Consider the following 20,365-nt stretch of genomic DNA (forward strand, 5'->3'; position numbering starts at 1 on the left):
AAACCATCTCTGAATGATTTTATTGTCATCTATAATAACCATTATTTCTGGTTTATTTGTCAAGTTAATGCAAGATGTTATAAATATTATTTCAGTCTTATGTGCCTAAACTCATTCTTGTATAAATGCTTTTAATAGTTGCATTTTATACTTTGATTTTTATCTCATAGTGTAATGGTAAGATAGGAGTCAATTATTCAAAACTTTGGAGGTCATGTTCTGTCTTTAACCTAAACCTGAAAGAGAGAGACAAATACCTTAGAAAAAAACCATCTCCCTTCAGATTCTTTGTTGTTCCTTTGTAAATATAACCTTATATAGAGTATCGGCCTCAGATAAGTGACAGTGGGCAAGGCTAAGGCACCTCCATAAAGAGAATACACAATCCTCTTATCTACAGATAAGAGGTATGTTATACCTCCATACCATGAACAAAACCAGTGTAGTATAGACACAGACAATGGGTACTTTGGTAGGTTTTTTTTTTCCTTATAATCTCAAAATTTCTTATATAGAAATCAGTATATCCTAGATCCTGTGCTTATGGTTCAGTTGAAACACAGATGGTTGTATAACTTTGAGAATAAGTGTAAGTGTTCAGCTTTCATGCAATTGGAGTTTTTGGTCTTGCGTAATAAATAAAACTACCTGTTTCCATCTAGAATTTTTATTATTCAGTTTATGTCTTTAAAAGTATAATTAATATGGGAACAACCCTGACTTCTTCCTTCTGTATGTATAAAGCTAATGGAAACTGAACTTTGCACATTAGAAATGAAAGGGGAAATGGCTTTCCTAGATTACATGAAGAAAATGCTTATATGCTGTTAGTTTTGAATTTATTTTAAGAAAGATAAGTTTAATTTTCTTTATGGAAAAAAATCACTATCTGTGAGAATATTTTGGTTTATAGCAAAGGAAAATAAGCCCTTTTATAAGACACACTTGAAGGAAGAGTCTGCTTATCACTTAGGGAGGTCAAAAGTGCTTTATGTCTTCTGGTAATTGTTTTCATCTTGACACCCAGGATGACTTTTAGCAAAAAGAGCAGTCAGTGATTTAATCTATAAGCTCTGTGTCATTTTTAGCAAGATGTTTATGATTTACTTTTAGCTGATGTAGAAGCATACTCGGGGATTATGCTGTCTAAATGATACATTTTTTGTAACAGGCTGGAATAGGTGAGAACTCCATTTTGAGATACATGTTCAAGTGCTGAAATTTATTTCTTTGTAAAATTAAAACTAGCACTTTAAAAATAATGAAAAATGCCCCAAATAAATCAACAGATGCCCAGAATGGCCCAGAACATTCACTTGAGCATTCATCTGAGGTGCACAAGAACCAGAATCAAGGTTCAGTTTTGCACAATGTTTTGCTTCTGGCCTTGAAAAACTCCATATCAGTGCTCTGTACACTCCAAGTTACATTATTTCTGTTTGATCTCTTCTACTTTCTGGTAGTAACATTCTTTTGGCTATTCTGGAACTTTATTTTTCATTATCGAGGGCTTTTACTGATGACGTGAAAACTGTGTTTTAATCCTTTACCTGCATAAGACATGACAAATTTTCTGGAAAATAAAGTTTTTAAGCGAGTGAGTTAAGCGCTGAATGAATAACCAAGTTAGGATGGATTTATCTCTTTCTCTAGTCAGAACTTGCAAATGGGATTAAAAAAAAGATCAAAAATCATTGAGACCACAAGGTTAATACTAAAACTGGTGTTCTTCAGGGACAGAATTTTTTTTCTTCCAAAAATTTCTCAATGAGTTTTAATAATCAATACAAGAGACAGTTTTTTTCAAGGAAGAGCTTAAAGGACTGAGTCATAAGATGATATTGCTCCTCAATTTAAAAAAAAAAAAAAACCAAACGATAAAACATACTATTTTGGTTGACAAAAAAGAATTACCCAAGATTTTGTAAACTACCTTATGTTCCCATTTGTAATAATTAATCGTTGTTTTCTTTTTTATTACATCCTTACCTACCAAACAGATTTAAATTTCACTTAGTCTTCACTGAAATATTTTTCATCTCTTCAGTCCTGCAAAGGTGCTTCCAAGAGAGCCTCAAGGTCTAAGCTGAATATGTCCTTTATTTATTTTCTTTCACTGCACTTTATCATTTTTGTGATTTTTATATATATATAGATACAGAAAAAATCAAATAATCCAACTGTTATTTCATTTTAGGTGTCTTTTAATTATCCTATTTCTTTAAAAAATATATCTCATTAATAATCACAAGTTTGCTTCAAAAGAACATTGCGGTCTAGGAAATTTTTAAGGACATATGTCCTCAGAAGGCTCTGCGCTTTTTTTCCCCCCTACACTGAAATGCACATTTTAAAGATTCTTTAAATTGAGCTGTCTGAATCTCATTTTATTTTTGCCTGGATTATTCATGGACAAATGATGTAAGAACAGGACCTGACTGTGGTCCAATGTTCATCGATTTCTTGTGAGTTCATTCTCCCTACTTTACCACTGGTATCAACTATATGCAGCATTCAAGATTGGTTAGCTTTGATAAAATATTAAAAGTCTGAGAATGTTTTATTTCTATATAACATCATCAGGGCTGTTCTGGGACAGCAAATGTCCATTTGTAAACAAAGTGGTCATCCCTTATCAAAACTAACAGAAATCTCATCATGCAGAAATGAAGTCCAAAGTAATCTGTCTTTATTACTGTTCGCCAAGGACTACTTTTTTGGCAGCAGTTACAGTGAAAACCCAGCCAAAAAGTCTTTGAGCTTTAATCAATAATTGGGTTGTGAATCTGACAGTGAAAGTCTAAAAGCCAGTCCCCTATTCTGTAAATTAGCAACTTGCCTTTTTTTTCCTTTTTTAATACTTTCTGCAACTTAATATATGCCAGAAAAAAATCTATTAACAGACTCAAAAAAAGAACTATTATTAAGCTATTAACAAAGCAGCTCTGACTGAGCATCTCAAGCAGTTTGTGATATCCTAGAAATGGGAGAAGTTGAGGAGAGAAACAGAATAGAAGGGAAATTCTAGTTTTATAATAGTCCAGATATTACAGAGAACAATCTCAATGCTAAAAAGTATTTAAAAAAAGAAATTGACATTACATCAAGGGACACGGATATGAAAAAAAATAATACAGGTGACTAGTATAAAAGGATAGTGCAGATTTGCAGAGTCAGAGTTAGAAAGCTGAAGCCTCAAAAAGAGATACTATTAGCAGAGTGAAAAGGAGAAGAATTTTTTTTAAGTACGTAAGAAGCAGGAGATTACAAAACCGGTGTAGGTCAGGACAGTTGATACTTTGGTTCTATTTTGACCAAAAATAAAATAGTAAAAGAATGTTTAATGAATTAAAACAGAATAAGGAAATGGGGATGTGAAAAGGCAGGGTAGGGAACAAGGAGAATTAAGTGTAACCTGAAGGTGCTCACTGGGAGGTTGTGAAATGAATTTGCAGAAGTCTGGTGGAGTTTATGGAGTCCAGTGGCCATCTAACAATGCTTGGAGAACAGAGGAAGTCCTAGAGGATCAACACAGGGAAATGATAAAATAGAATCTCTGTCTCAGTAGAAACAAACAAACAAACAAAAAAGTGTTTTGCTCCTGAAACCAAAAGCTGCCTTTATCAACAATATTAGATGAAAAGGAAGAGTCATATGACTCGTTGGATTTTCACAAGCATTTTTTATAAAAACAAATAGTAATATCTGCTCTTTGCAAACCAACACTGTCAAAAGTACCTGATAAATAATAACACAGAATAAAAATGTCAGTTTTGTAAGGAAAATCACCAGGAACATATCATGCTTAGACTTTCCATCATGGATTAAAAAATGTCTATGGAATACAGATGTCATGGTCATAGGACATGCTGTTCTTGCTAAGTAACGAACAGATCACAGCACTGTAAATCTAATAGCTCCCCTGAGTTTCTGGGTGTCAGTTTAGTTTCATGCTGGTGAAATTATCAAAATCACTACATCCTCATAGAAAATATTCTAAGAAGGATCTACAAATAATTTTAAATTCACAGGCCAATGATTAATTTTTTTATTGGTCAAGTACATTGTACAATGCAATGAAGGATACTGTATAGTTCAGATTGAATCCATTTGAGATTGAATACTATTCAACACTTGCATTTATGAGCTACAAGTTGAAGTGAAAAGTCAACTAATCAAACCATAAATGTGAAAGATACAAATCTGAGGCGCATCTGAGATATTTTTTGCAAAAAGATTAAGCAAAACCTTCTTAAACTACAGAAATAGGCCAAAAATCAATGAAATAAGCATCACTACAGACAAAAGTAGTTTGTAAAGTATAATCATATATAGAAATAATCCATAGAGAAAATCTTGGTGGATAATACTACCTATAGGAACAACCTGGGAATTCTAATCATTATAAAAATAAAAGGAGTTAATATAAGGTTATTTCAAAAGTTTATAATACTTTGTTAAACACTATTGAGAAAAGTAACGGTGCAAGAGAAATCATAAAATTATTCCATTGTGCTTTACATTGGTTTATCTTTAATGGCAGTTCTCCCTCAGGGTGTTCAGAATAGAGGTAAACTGCTGATAGGTACTCTTTGGGCAAAAGAAAAAGTTAAACGGTTCAGATAATGATTTCAGAGATATTGCAAAAGTACAAATCACATTCTTCATGTAGAAAAAAAAAAGACTTAGGAAAATAGAAAAAAAATTATTTTCATGATAGAAATAAAATTAAAATATTTTAAAAGGCCAGCAAACAACAACCAGGAAGCACTCTGGTAAGAGAAAAAGTAATATTAATTATTACTGAAAAGCTTCTTAATTGTTATAAGAACAGAGGGGGAAAAAATTTAGTTATTCAGAATCACAGTTCCCAAGGTCACTGAAAAGAGACCTGAAGCTTAGTATAAGTCAGCACTATCATCCCAGAAAATACTATACTGTGCATATTTAAACAAGAATGCAGCCTACAAAGCTGAAGTCATAAACACTGACTTATTCAGTATTAATGAGGCATCACCTGCCTGTATCTGAATTTGAATAGCCGCATAAAAAAGATACAGACAGTTTAAAGACAGTTGAGAAGAAAACAATCAAAATTATCAAAAGTTTGGAAAACATGCCTTTCAACAAAATATTTCAAAGTGTTGAACTTCAGCCTAGTATTTTAGTCTAAATAAGTAAAGACTGCATTTTTAGGATAACTCTTTAAATTCAGAAAAGGCAGTTGCAAAGAGAAAGAAAAAATCCCAGTGTCGACATCTATGACTGACATGACAGGAATAAAAGGATTAATTTGGAGCAAGAAAGTTTCAGTATGAAAAACTTTCTAATAAGAATACCAGAAAAGACGACTTAGACCATTTAATCACAAGCTTCTGATAAAAGACTAAATTAATATCTGTCATAAAGCATATCAAGCTTTGGTTCAGGGGCATGAGCATGATGTCTTCTGAAGAATTTCTAGGATCAATAATTTTGCATCTTGAAGTATTTTTATGCTGTATTTGTATAATTTTGCCAAGCTTCTGACCAAGACTTCTCCAAAATTTAGTGTAATTACAGAAACCAAAGTGACCTCGTGGCATAGTTTGAAGAGCAAAATATTCTTCATGTACATATGCTCACAGTCTTGGGGCACTTTATACCTTATTAGGTATCCAAAGTCTAGTTGCAAGTTAGATGGCTAAGTTAGGCAGATCAGATCTATCTAGTGCACCTTTTTTAAGATAAGTTTTCTGTATATATACACCATCCTCAAAGCTCTTTTCTGTACTTATAAATTCCATGTTGATTTAGTCTTTCTTGAATATGAGTGACCCAAACTGTACATGATAAAATTAACATGGATCTCACCAATGATGTCTCTAGTGAAACACCCCATCTCACACTTCTTATACAACTATAGTAATTACACTGATAAAAACAACAGACAGAAATATAATTTGTTCACCTCAAAAGAAATAAGGCATTTATAGAACCACCCCAAAAGAGTAGAAATGCTAGTAAAATAAAACAATAGGTAATCTGAAATACTCTTATTGATTTAGATGTCTTGAGATGTCTCCTTTACTATCTTCATGTTCCTCGAAACATCCATGATTGGTAACAATGAAGGGGAATATCACAAACAGACCATACCTTGATCTTTAAAACAACATCATCCAGGCATAAAAGTAGATTGCATGAAAAAAAAGATCAAAATGCAAAGGATCTCAGCAGAGGCTTGAGTGAGGTTTACATATGTGCAAATATGTATGCATGTAATATGAAAATATGTAATTTGAAAAAGTAAGAATGGTAGATGTAGGTAAGACTAAAGTTTATCGAGTCATCCATACTGTTCCTGGAAGAAGTAAATAGCAGATGTTGAGGAAAGCTGTAAAATAAAAAAAAAAGATAAAAAATAAAAAAAGTAAAAATAAAAATAAAAGTAAAAGTAAAAACAAATTTTATAGCTTCTATCTAAACTTTGAGTCACCAGTGCTAAATAGACTTTCATCATTCAACTAAAAAAATACTGAGATACAAAACTGCCAGTCTTTTATCAGTGGATTTCCTCAGCTTCAATATATCATTAAATCTTGCTTACTGTTCACTTCAAAGAGCTAAAATTGAAGCATCCACATTAAGAAGAATGCTAATTGCTTTTCAAGAAAAAAAAAAGGGGGTAAAAGAGGGCGGGGGAAAAGCAATATAAACATTGCAAAGGAAAAATTCCAAAAAATATTTTCACATTCAGGACAAAGAAACAGAAGTCAAACAATTTTATTTTTGCAATATTACAGAACAAAGTCTTATGAACTATTATTTTATTGAAAACAAAATAATCCTTGAAACTAATTCTTCAATAATTTGTCACCAGTATTTCAACTGCCAAATAATTTTAATCATGGGCATTCATGGGGAAGTTATATGGAAAAAAAAAAAATCAGAATCATCACAATTCTTTTTTAGTAAGATATCAAAAAAATAGAGGAATAGTGGAACATAAGCATAATCTAGATGATAAATCAGTAAAAATCAGTAAAAATACAGTGTTTTTCAAATGCAAATGGACTGTCTGCATAAAAGACAGATCACAGTCTTTACAGAATACACGACTGAAGAGTCAGAGGTAGATTTACAGAAAAAAATACATATCTTCAGCATTATGAAACACACAGGACTCTACTACCTGCCAAGAAATGTTACCTTTAGACTTGATCTGTATTGGGATCGAGAGCTTCACCAGTGAAGTCTTCCTAGTACGCTCTAGATGAATCTCAATGGGATGTGATGGCTGTTCATAATTGCACACTACGATACTACAGCCATTCCCAGAGTCATGTTTAGCACCCCCTGCCTTTTGCAGGAGCATTCATTCAGCTGTATGTTCATGAACCAGGTGAATATTAGTTCCTACCCCCTGAGTGGTAATCATAAATGTAAACCCTAGTTGTACCCCTCCCTGTAGGGAAGTCAGGTTTGAAAGATGAGCGCATCACTGGCCAAAAATATATTCAGATTCACACAAAAGTTCTGCTGAGGTCAACGACTGGTGAGATTTTGTTTTCTGACACCAGTAAGAAGACACAATCAGATGTTCTAAAGAATCATTTAATGAACTAATCAAATACCTCATGGCCAAAGATGTTGCTCTTTTGTTTTCACTGAAAATAGGATCAGTGAAATTAACTGTAGTATGTAACTTAAATTTAGGAGGTTTTGGTTTTGTTTTTAAATTTTCCCTCTAATAATAATTTTAAAGCCATACTAAGAGAAATTCATATACACACATATGTAGGTCAGGAGGTCTGTATGAGTATATAGATAAATATGGCAGCCTGCAATAAAATATTTTTCCACAGGTTCATAGAAATAATTTTAATCACTATTTGTTAGCTATTTTTACCATGCCAACAATGTAATGGACTTTTTTTGGACAGGCACAAAGATTTAAAGTCAACTGTAGCCTCAGTCATTTTAGTTTTGCTTTGGTGAAACTGAAAAAAGAGCTTTGTTTGATAGTGATAACAAGCATAAAAACAAAACATTATGCTCAAAATCTTGTTTACGGGCAAAGAGGAAACACATCTTATATGTTAAGACAAGAATTTATGGCTAGCATAACTGAAATCTTAACAGTCAAATCCAAGCATCTTTATTAGTTCAGATATAACTATCACAGGAAAAGAAAGGATATTTCTACACAGAAGAAGTTTCAATAGCAGTAATAATGCAATTAGAATTCTTATACACACACTTATTTTCTACCTCTCTTCCTGATGTTGTGCTCACCTTTCCACTGCTCCTCTAGGTCCTGAAGTAATTTTTTTCTAGCGATGGTGATAGGAGGTATCACAGCAGGGTGTCAGCATCTGCAGTCCGTTGCTGGAAGGAATATGATGCTGGTGTTGATGATTTCTTCACTTTATGCTTAGATTCACTTGTGGTCATTTTGAAATGTTTGTTAGTAACCTTTTACACCTTTGTTTGCTCCTTATTGGTTAGCAGCTCCATGTTACATCAGAATTTATTATATTTGGTGCCGGTTTTGTATGTTAGATATTATTTCTTTGTTTTCTTATCCCCAAAACTAGTTTTGTCTAGCTCCAGGTCTCCATTTCTTTAATTGACCACTAGTGAGCAGCTTATAGCCATGGGGTTGCCAGTGACAAATCTGTGCCCTCTCTATTACCATTCCATGCCTGTACTCTACTAAGTCATCTCCTGGACCTCCACTTCTCAACACCTCTGTTATCATACCAGGCCTGTATTTCTCTATATTACGTCATCATGGTACCACTACGGTGACACCAAACAGAGAGAAATAAAACTAAAACCAAGTAGCCATAGCCACCCGGTCGCTTTGAAAAACTGCTGCCACAGCTAAACCAAATAAAACAGAGTTGCAGCAAGATCAAAAACAGTTCAGACAAGCCCAGCCTAATAAACCTCTGTTTTGAGGCCCTGCAAACTTGGTGAAAAGCCTGCACCATGTTACTAGCAATGACAATACTGTTTCATAGGGCTAAATGGTTACCCAAGCAAAAAATGCAGGAGGGAGAGCAGAAGGAAAAAAAAAAAAAAAGAAAAAAAGATCTATATGTAAAAGATGGTACATCTTTGGCTATTTAAAAATCATGGTTTAGACTTTCATAGTGTCCAATATAGAATCATAAAATCACAGAATCATAGAATGGTTTGGGTTGGAAGGGACCTTAAAGATCATCTAGTTCCAAACCCTCTGCCATGGGCAGGGACACCTTCCACTAGACAAGGTTGCTCAAAGCTCCATCCAACCTGACCTTGAATGTTTCCAGGGATGGGGCATCCACCACCTCCCTGGGCCAACCTGTTCCAGTGTTTCACCACCCTCAGTGTAAAAAATTTATTCCTAATTTCTAATCTAAATCTATCCTCTTTCAGTTTAAAACCATTACCCCTCATCCTATCACTGCATTCCCTGGTAAAGTGTCCCTCCCCATCTTTCCTGTAGGCCCCCTTTAAGTACTGGAAGGCCACAATAAGGTGGCCCCGGAGCCTTCTCTTCTCCAGACTAAACAATCCCAACTCTCTCAGCCTGTCCTCATAGGGTAGGTGCTCCAGCCCCCTGATCATCTTCAAGGTCCTCCTCTGGACTTGCTCGAGCAGGTCCATGTCTGGACCAAATCACAAATATGATTGGTGATTATGTGATTTAAATGTAGGGAAGCAAAGGAACAAAGGGGGGCAATTCAAGAAGAGCCACAAAGAAACTGAAATTTTTAGGACACAATTCATCACATGGTAAAATAGATGTTGGAAACACACAACGTGAAACTTACCCTAAAGTTCTTTATGTTAAATATAGAAGGAAAATACATGAGCTATTATCTGTTAACATCTATACTGTTGTGCTGGTTTTGGCTGGGGTAGAGTTAATTTTCTTCATAGTAGCTAGTATCGGGCTATGTTTTGGGTTTGTGACCAAAACAATGTTGATAATACACCATTGTTTTAGTTACTGCTGAGCAGTGCTTACAAAGCATCAAGGCCTTTTCTGCTTCTCACACCACCCCACCAGCGAGTAGGCTGGGGGTGCACAAGAAGTTGGGAGGGGACACAGCCAGGACAGCTGACCCCAACTGACCACAGGGATATTCCATACCATGTGACGTCATACTCAGCATATAAATCTGGGGGAAGAAGAAGGAAGGAGGGACGTTCAGAGTGATGGCGTTTGTCTTCCCAAGTAACCATTATGCGTGATGGAACCTTGCTTTCCTGGAGATGGCTGAACACCTGCCTGCCAATAGGAAGTAGTGAATTAATTCATTATTTTGCTTTGCTTGTGTGTGTGGCTTTTGCTTTACCTATTAAACTGTCTTTATCTCGACCCATGAGTTTTCTCACTTTTACCCTTCTGATTCTCTCCCCCATCCCACCTGTGGGGAGTGAGCGACCAGCTGTGTGGTGCTTAGTTGCTGCCTGGGGTTAAAGCACGACAACTGTAGATGTCTAATGAAAGAACATGCCGATACGTATTGGTTTAAATTTCATTAAATAGATGAATAAATAACATACGTGATGCAATACATCATTGAAATATATATGATGTGTCTGTAGGAGAGGTTCAAGCACAGTATGAGGGAAAAGACTTTTATGGCAATGTTTTGCATGGCCTGAAGCAGGCAAACACATCATTAATAGTGGTTCTTCCTACAGGAAAAGAAAGCATAGGATCTATGAAGGAACAGTCTCCTGCCTTTCTTCCATTTCTATTTCATATAGGCATTATTTTTCACCCCAAAAAATTTGAATTGCAGTTGCCTCCTATTCCATATGTAGAGCATAAATAATTTCCATCTCTCTGTTTAGTTCTGTCACCAACACATTCATTACATTCTGTGTTTTAATAGTGTTTAAAAATAAGATGTTATTAGAAATCAGAACTTGCTTCTTACTGTGTGAGCCTTTATAGTTATAGGATAATATGCTTAATTTGATTACAAGGGTTTCCTGTAATAACTTTGAAATAACAATAACCAAGGCAGTCTGGTGACCTCTTACATTTTTCCTTCAGTAAATGCCAAGAGTCAGACCAACAGTTTTACCTGAATCTTTCTGGTTAGTAGTGTTTCCAACCTGCTGTTTTGTATACAATTTAGTACCATTTAGATGACATTTGAAAAAGAACAACTGACACCAACATTCAAAAGTGTTAACACACTTATGAATCAATGGAAATTTCAAGTGGCAGTGACTCATTTTGAGTACCATAACCTAGAGACAGATTTTAATAACATTATCTGTTGAATAGGTAGGGCTACTTGCAGATTAAACAACTATTCTTGGGAAGCAATTACTCTTTGAAAGCATAAAAATATGGCCATGAATGAATAGCTGTACATCTCATAAAAGCTCTCCTGATGACAGTATGCGACATGATGCAAGACCTACTTCTTGCAAAAAGGTAAGGTTATTCCACAGAGACAGGAATCAGGCAGCTGTTCCACAGGTAGGAAGGAGATTGCACCTGAGCAGTAGTAGGCTCTGAAGGTCCGTTTTAAGGAGTGTCACTTTCTTTTCTGTTACCCAATGTTAAGTCCTATAATTGAGGTACAAAGTTCTTTGCAAAAGAAAAAAAATGACAGACTATTCTTGTGAATTTAAGTTTGAATTTTCTTTCTTATTTCATATAAACATACATCTCAACTTTTGGATGTCTTATGTATACATAACAGCTTTTAAAATGGAGGAAAAATATGAAGATTTTTTTTTTAAGCTAAGGAATTTTTATCATACATGCATACATTGCTGAACATTGTATTTTCAGACAATTAACTGATTCATTCAAGAACACATTTTCCTTCTATCACTTTACTTCTGTGTTTTCTCCATATTGTCATACTGTAAGATTTCACATCAAGTTCCAGAATCCTATACCACAACATATTTTTAACACATATGGAATATATCAATAAACACTTCAAATATGAGAACAGACTGAGCTCATTTAGGACAGAGTATATATCAGAACAGGTTTTTTACAAAGATCCTAAATGTAAGCACAGAGTAAGAATAACCTAACCGGGTAAGATTCTTAGAATCATAGAATCACAGAACGGTTTGGGTTGGAAAGGACCTTTAAAGGTCACCTAGCTCCATCCCCCCTGACGTGGGCAGGGACACCTTCCACTAGACCAGGTTGCTCAAAACCTCATCCAACCTGGCCTTGAACACTTCCAGGGATGGAACATCCACAGCTTCTCTGAGCAACCTATTCCAGTGTCTCACTACTCTCATTGTAAAAAATTTATTCCTTATATCCAATCTAAATCTACCCTCTTTCAGTTTGAACAGTTGCCTCTTATCCTGTCACTGAAGGCCCTGGTAAAAAGTCTTTTTCCATCTTTTTTATAAGCCCCCTTTATATATTGAAAGGCTGCAATAAGGTCTCCCTGGAGCTTTCTCTTCTCCAGGCTGAACAATCCCTTCTATCAGCTTTTCTTCATAGCCCTGTCATCATTTCCATGGCCCTCCTCTGGACCTGCAGACAACAGGTCCATGTCTTTCTTGTACTGGGAACCCCAGAGCTGGACGCAGGACTCCAGGTGGGTTCTCATGAGAGCAGAGTAAAGGGGGAGAATCACCTCCCTCGACCTGCTGGTCATGTTTCTTTTGATGCAGTCCAGGATACAAGTGGCCTTCCGGGCTGCGAGCGCACATTGCTGGCTCATGTCCAATTTTTCATCTACCAATATCCCCAAGTCTGTTTCTGCAGTGTTGCTCTCAATCCGTTAATCACCCAGCCTGTACTGCTACTGGTCATTGCCTTAACCCAGGTGCAGGACCTTGCACTAGGTGTTGTGGAACTTCATGTGGGTTGCACAGGCCCACTTCTCCAGCCTGCCAAGGTCCCTTTGGACAGCATCCCCTCCCTCAAGCATATCAGCTGCACCACTCAGTTTGATGTCATCTGCAAACTTGCAGAGGGTGTACTCAATCCCACTGTTTACATCATTAATAAAGATAATGAACAGTACTGGTCCCAAAACAGACCCCTGAGGGACACCACTTGATACTGATCTCCATTTGGACATTGAGCCATTAACTACAACTCTTTGGATGCAGCCATCCAGCCAGTTCCTTATCCATCAAATAGTCCATCCATCGAATCCATATCTCTCCAATTCAGAGACAAGGATGTTGTGTGGGACCATGTCAAAGGCCTTTTAGAACTAAAGGTAGATGACATCACTTGTTCTTCTCTTATCCACCAATGCAGTCACTCCATTGCAAAGGGTCACCAGATTAGTCAAGTATTCTTTTCATCTCATCTAGCCTAATTTAGACATAGATATTTCCAAAGCTTAAGTCATAGGTTTAAATGCCTAAAATCTATCTAAAGTTAATGTCTACTGAAAACGGGATGGGGAATAACATTCTTGGAGATGTTTTTTTTCTCTACCAAGAGATTTTCCAATCAGTTTCAGATCTCTTTCACTTATGCATCAAAACAAGGACAGATTTTTCAGTAGTTCAGGAGGCTAGTTATTAATTTTTTTTTCTGAAACTCTAGGGCTAAACTGAAGATTTCAGACTTTTGAAAAATATGGCTCTAAAAAAATTCTAAATCAAGGATGATGATAGACTATATCATGCAGATCATATCAACAATATATATGGAAGTGCAAAAGTTTGGTTTTTTTCTATTTGAAAAAAACAAAAAAAAATAAAAATAGCAGAATTAATAGAATTGATTCAAAATCATTATTTAAGTTCTTTGGAGTTTGCTGAACAACTGCTCTGCAAAAAAAATCACAACATTTTTCAATATTAGAGTTAATGGATTTCATTATCTGATGTACTTCCCTCCCTGTGATTTGTGCTCTGCCTTGTTGACTGTGATCATGCTGCCAAAACAAAATTTTATCTGCTTTTTCCTTGGAATGGAAAGTTGTTAAACATATAAATATATGATATTTTATCTATATGTAATGTACATATAGGTATATTTAGTTTCCATTTTCTGTCTCCCTTTATCTGTAATGGCACACTAAAAGGTAACCAGCTGTGAAGCCATCAGTGGGGAGGAAATCAATGATTTGGTGCTCAGCAGTTCCCTACCAATTGCTGAACTATTGACTGACTACCAATCAATTGCTACACTGCTCCTACTGAGTCACATAATGTAGATAAAGCACATGGCTCAGGGGAAGGGGCAGCAGGATTCATAAAAACGGAATTGAACCTCAAAGAACATAAAAAAGGGAGGGTAGATAGCAATGAAAGAACAGAACAAAGTGTGCAGAGTGAAAAACAAGGCCAGAAAGGAGAGTGGTTTTCTTCAAATGTGTAGGTGGAATTATGTGAAAATCAAAACTGATGATTAAAGATAAGGAACTGAAAAAAAGGTAGAAGGATGTTGAACTAATCTTGAGTATCAGCTATTCTCCCCTAACTCTTGCTCCTCAGTTAAACACTAAAATTTTCAGGAAATCTTATACACTCTATTTCCTATGACACACAGTAATAGGGGGATGAGATAACACAGAAAAAGCAAAAGCATGGAAAATATGAAACAGGTCTAAATTAGTTATAAGGATGTACCACATCCACTGTAATTGCTGTCAGAAAAAATGAGAGATATAGAATGAAGCTGTAAGTGCAAAGAATTGTGCTTCTTGAGGGTTTTAGTTCATTTTAGTTTAATAAGGCACTGTTAGTCTACAATCCAGACTAAGAGACAATTGTAGACTCTTAGTCTACAATCCAAACCTGTGTCTTAGGTCTTACCTTTGCCTATCTCTGCCTATCCTTGAACAGGACAGATTAAAATCGGGAAGTAGTAAGATTAAAACACATGTAAGTTTATCAAATATCAGCGGCATATGAACCACCAATAAGAAAGCAAAATACCATAGTAAAACTGAGATGAATTAGCTAACATAAAAAATAAATTTATCAAGACATAAAGCAAGCTTACTATAATAGAATATAAGACTCAAGACACACACTAGAAGGTCATTTAGCTGAGATCTGTCCTATAAATCTGAAAGTTAAGAAGTGTTGCAGTGATATTCTGATGTATTTTCATTTATGAACACATTTGCAGTTTTAAACAATTGGAAGAATATGAAGGAAATAACTGATCACATGGGGAAGTAATACTGGAGAAAATGTTTCTCTCAAGTTTGTATAGCGTAGGTTCAGTGCCTTGCTCCACCACTGATTTTTACTGTAATGTTGTAATTTGGTCTGTATGTGCCTCAGTTCACTATCTTTAATGTAGGGATAACAGCACTTTCATACTTCTCAGGAGTGCTATAGAGATTAATAAATCCAATTAATGGCTGTGAAGGCCTTAGACAATATATTAGGATCATGTTAATCCCTTATATAGATGTTAAGATGCAGGTGAAGTTAAACTACTCAGAGGTTTTCCAATCTGTTAAATATATACTGTCTGATTCTGAAAGGTGGAAAGTGCAGGTAGTTTTCATTGGCTTCAGACACAATTGCTGAAGGTCTGTACCTCTGAAAATCAAACTGTTCCTATTAACTGCTGTCTGACTTCTGGTTAGATGTGGTATGTAACACAACCGCCTGTCAAGCCCTCGCTTACTTTTGCCAAGCTTTCACTTTAAAATACTGCCTGTATTATTTACTTTCATTGTTAAAAGACAGCAGTATCTGATCAATAAAAGAAGGCTTTCAACGTTAATCACCATCACTTTTCCTATAAATATGTAAATTTTTAGACTCATAATCTCACTGATAACCATTTATTGACAATTTGGGAAATTGGAATGAAATAGACTTACCCTACTTTTAAAATCAGTAAAACAGTCAGATGGGATACATTATTAAAACAAGAACGTGTTATATCTTGGTGCTTGCTTCAAAGATAAACATTGTACTGTTGGTACAGTGTGTGTGAGATAAGGCCCTTCACCCTATTCCTAATTGTTGCCAGTAGTTTTCTAAAGTTATCTCATGACTAAGCATAACAGAGGTGACTTCTGTCTTTTTCATCTGCTTCTGATTTCACTAATGCATCAGCTCATCCCTGAACTTCCTTCCAAAGCTACATCAATGCCCCTGTATCCCCTTATCTATTTAGACATATATGAAGACTTGCATAAGAGGAGCAGACCAGTGACAAAGGCTCTCTGTGCTTGGGGCACAAAACAGCTGAGTGAATGGAAAGAATTTCTGAACTATTTTGGAAAGCTAACAAGTAAGAAAGAACCCATATGGGAATTGAACCAAATATTGACACTGGGGTCAAAATCGATCTTTTTTGACAGACAATTAAAATGACAGTCAAAGACAGAGTCCTATCTATTCCTCAGAGGCATGGATATTTACTACTGGGAGCAATATCAGAGTCCAGTCTTGATTCATATTTACCCTTTTTTTGACGGTCTTTTTTTCATCTTATTGAACTGTTTAGAGAGCTATTCACCAAAGAGAGATTATGAGAATTTCCTTCCTATGAAATTTATGATTAATCATTGATTGAATTTGGACAACTAATTTTTTGGCTCCAAAATATCCTTAGATAGCAAACACAACTATACAGTGGCCCAAAACACCTGTGCCATCTTCTACCCCTTGACAGTTACACTGCTGCCCTTCCTCACAGAGAACAGAAAATTGGAATTACTATTTCAATATCATAGTTAATATCATTAACTATGAAATTATTCCTATGAATATTCCTTCCTAGGATCACAGGATCATACAGGTTGGGAGGGATCTCAGTGAGTCTCAAATCCAACCTCCTGCTCAAAGCCTGGCTAATGCTAAAGTCAGACCAAGTTGCTCAGGGCTTTATTCCAAGGATGCAACCTGCACAATCTTTCTGGTCAACCTGTTCCACTGCTTGACTGTCCTCATAGGGAAAAAAAAATTCTGTTATATCCAGTCTGAGCTCCTGAACCCCTGCCTTCCTGCCAAGGGTGCACTGCTGGTTTCTGCTGCTTGCTGCCCACCAGAATTCCATAGGCCTTTTCCACAGAGCTGCTTACCAGCCAGTCAGTCTCCAGCCTGCGCTGTTGTAAAGGATTTCCTCTTTCCCAGGTGCAGGACTTCACAATTGTCCTTGGTGAATTTCATTAGGTTTCTGTCAGCCCATTTCTCTAGCCTGTCTAGATTGAATGACAGCACAACTCTCCAGCATATTGACTGTTCTTCTTAATTTATTATCAGCTGCAAACTTGATGAGACCACACTGCACCACTCCTCCAGACCACTGGTATTAGCAGTGTCCATCTTCACTATATCACCTGTCCCATTCAGTAACAGGATCAAGTTTTGCTTGTTCAGCATTTGGCTACTAATGAAGTAATATAAGACCTTGTCCCTGATGCAATTCAAACTGCAAATGTCAATTCTACATGAGCTCTGGCTTTCACAACAACACTTTCTCATGCCCAGACAGTGTTTCTAAATTCCTCCTTTGCAGCCTGTTCCTGTTTCTATGGCTTTTTCTTTGTATTGGAACTCCACTGTTAACCCCCAATTTAACTAAGACAGTTTTTTCATAGGTTTACTTGTTTTCCTGAGTGTCAGGATGGACCATTCATGTGCGGTTTGCAACTCACATCTGACAAATCCCAGAAGAATACCCATGGCATGGAATATTTGCACTTACCTTTCACACCATAAAAGTTAAACATGTAGTCCATATTCCGTCTTTGATCAGTAGAGAGAGAGAAGGATGTTTAGATGAAGATTCATCCCTCTTTTAGACCATTTTCTAAGATTAATATGATCAAGGACAGAGCTTCGGTAAGTAACTTAGATTCTTTACTTTCAGGTAGCTAGAGTTATTAAACTGGATCAGATCCTAATAAACTTTACCATAAGATATTGAACTGTTGTTTTGTTCTCTGATGACTCAATTCAATGACTAGTGAATCTGACAGAAGTAGATGAGATAGATACTCTTTCTTTGCCCATTTAGAAGAATATAATGCAGGAAAGGCTGATGAAGACTAGGTTCCTTTTAGGTTTGGCACTTCTGTATGTAGCAGCTAATATCTGTGATGAAGCTAATATCATCTGTCTTGGTTTCGGCTGGTATAGAGTGAATTTTCATCCTAGTAGCTGGCATAGTGCTGTGTTTTGGATTTAGCATGAGAATAATGTGATAACGCACTGATGTTTTAGTTGTTGCTAAGCAGTGTTTATACTAAGTCAAGGACTTTTCAGCTTCCCATGCTCTGCCAGCGAGGAGGTGTACAAGAAGCTGGGAGGGGACACAGCCAGGACAGCTGACCCAAACTGGCCAAAGGGATATTCCATACCATATGACATCATGCTCAGTATACAAGCTGCGGGGAGTTGGCTGAGGGACAACAATCACTGCTTGGGGACAGACTGAGCGTCGGTCGGCAGGTGGTGAGTCGTTGCATCATTTTTTTTTTCCTTTCCCTGTTTTTTTTTTTTTTTCCTCTGTCCCTCTTGTTGTTTTACTTTCCATTACAATATTATTGTTGTTGTTATTATTATTATTATATTATTTCAAGTATTAAACTGTTCTTATCTCAACCCACAAGTTTTCTTACTTTTGCTCTCCCGATTCTCTCCCCCATCCCGCTGTGGGGGAGTGAGCAAGCGGCTGTGTGGGGCTTAGTTGCTGACTGGGGTTAAACCATGACACATCACACAGAACAGTGTGACCAGACAATATTTTTTCAAGTGTTCCAGCTGTTTCAGAACACAAACCCTCCCCATTTCTTACTGGGTGACATTAATATTTTCACAGATCTTTGCCTGTTGGCCTGTCAGGATCCGTAGGCTGCATTCAATTCTCTAAAAAGAACAATTGAGTACCCTTTCCTTTATCTTAGGAGTTCTTCTAGAAAAGGGAGTATCTCCCCTGACTGAGATAGACAGTGACAGTGTTGTCCATTTCTTTGGTGGAATTCTTCCCATCAAATGTGGATATTCACAGAGCAGATGATTACATCTGAATCAGTTTGCTCTATAAATGATGAAACTTTAGTAAATATTGACAGTGGAACTTAGGACGTGAAATTAATCTCATCTTACCAAAGATGCTGAAAATAGGTCACATGCAGCGTCCCATAAAAGTTCCTGACTCTCTCCATTGACTAAAAAGGAAATCTAGGATGACAGGGTCAGATTGTATGGATGCACATTGTAGAAATCTTATAGTAGGTGAGATGAATCTAACCCTTGGTGATGATTATTCCATTCCACAGCATCCTTTGTGCAAATTAAGCACTTATGTAGACAATCACTCTAAGATGAACATGGAAATTAACTGTTAGTAAATTGAGTGACCGTTACAAATGTTTCTTAATAAACAGCCCATTTTTATATTTTCTCAATAAACACAAAAGTCTGATAACATGATTCTAATCAAGCAAATTCAAATTAAATTATCTTTATTGACATCAACTGAATTATCCATGATATAACAGAAAAACTCAGCAAACAGATTGCACTATTAGGAAATATAGTGAAGTGTGCTGTGGTTTCAGACTGAGTAATAGATCTGAGCATCGGCTAACTATTTTGAAGAATTGATACTTATTTGACAGATGAAAAACTGTTTATTTGAAAATTTTATTTCCTCTTCAAACACATTCCTATAATGACCTCATTTATTTTTAAAAGCTCTTATTATCCCCTCAAGTCTAATTGGTTTATTAATAATAAATTATTTGATTATCAATAGTAATCCTTCTGTAATTTTTATTACTGTGATATTGCCCACAATGTATTTGGTGCAGTTCAAATGTATTGGTGAAGCAGGAAAACATGTAAGTATTTGGTCTGAATTATCTTCACTTGTTTAAAAACCTTGTCAGCATCTAGTTCAAAAATCTGTAGCATACGTCTGTAGCATACTAATTTTTGCTATGATGTAGTGTATGATCTGCTATTCTAACTCTCCTTAGTTTCTAGGTCACAGGATAACGTATGGTTCCTTCCAGCCTTCATAAGGTGAAAGAGGATCTCCTTTTTTAATGTATTCTTGGTGTAATCATACACTTATTCAGTGGGAAGCAAAGAGCACACATAATGCAGAAACATTGCTTCAGAATGAACTGTTAACTCTGACATTACAGAGACACCTCACCATTGAATAAACACCAAATCTTTGGATAGCTGAATGAAAACAGAAGAACCAAGCACAAGCTGAACTCAGAACTGCTTTAAGGCAGAATACAATTTTTTTTTCAAACTCAGAATTTATTCTACCAAATCAAAACCGCATAAGCTTAGAATGCAGAGGTGGATGAAAGACAGTAGAAATTCTTTGCTTTTGGATTCCTCTGCAAGTAAAAGCAGAGAATACAGAGCAATGAAAGGCTGTCTGCTAGAAGCAAACATTCAATTTGCACTAGTTTGTGGCTCCATT

This window comes from Pygoscelis adeliae, unplaced genomic scaffold (assembly GCF_000699105.1).
Source record: "Pygoscelis adeliae isolate BGI_AS28 unplaced genomic scaffold, ASM69910v1 Scaffold168, whole genome shotgun sequence".
Classification (NCBI taxonomy): Eukaryota; Metazoa; Chordata; class Aves; order Sphenisciformes; family Spheniscidae; genus Pygoscelis; species Pygoscelis adeliae.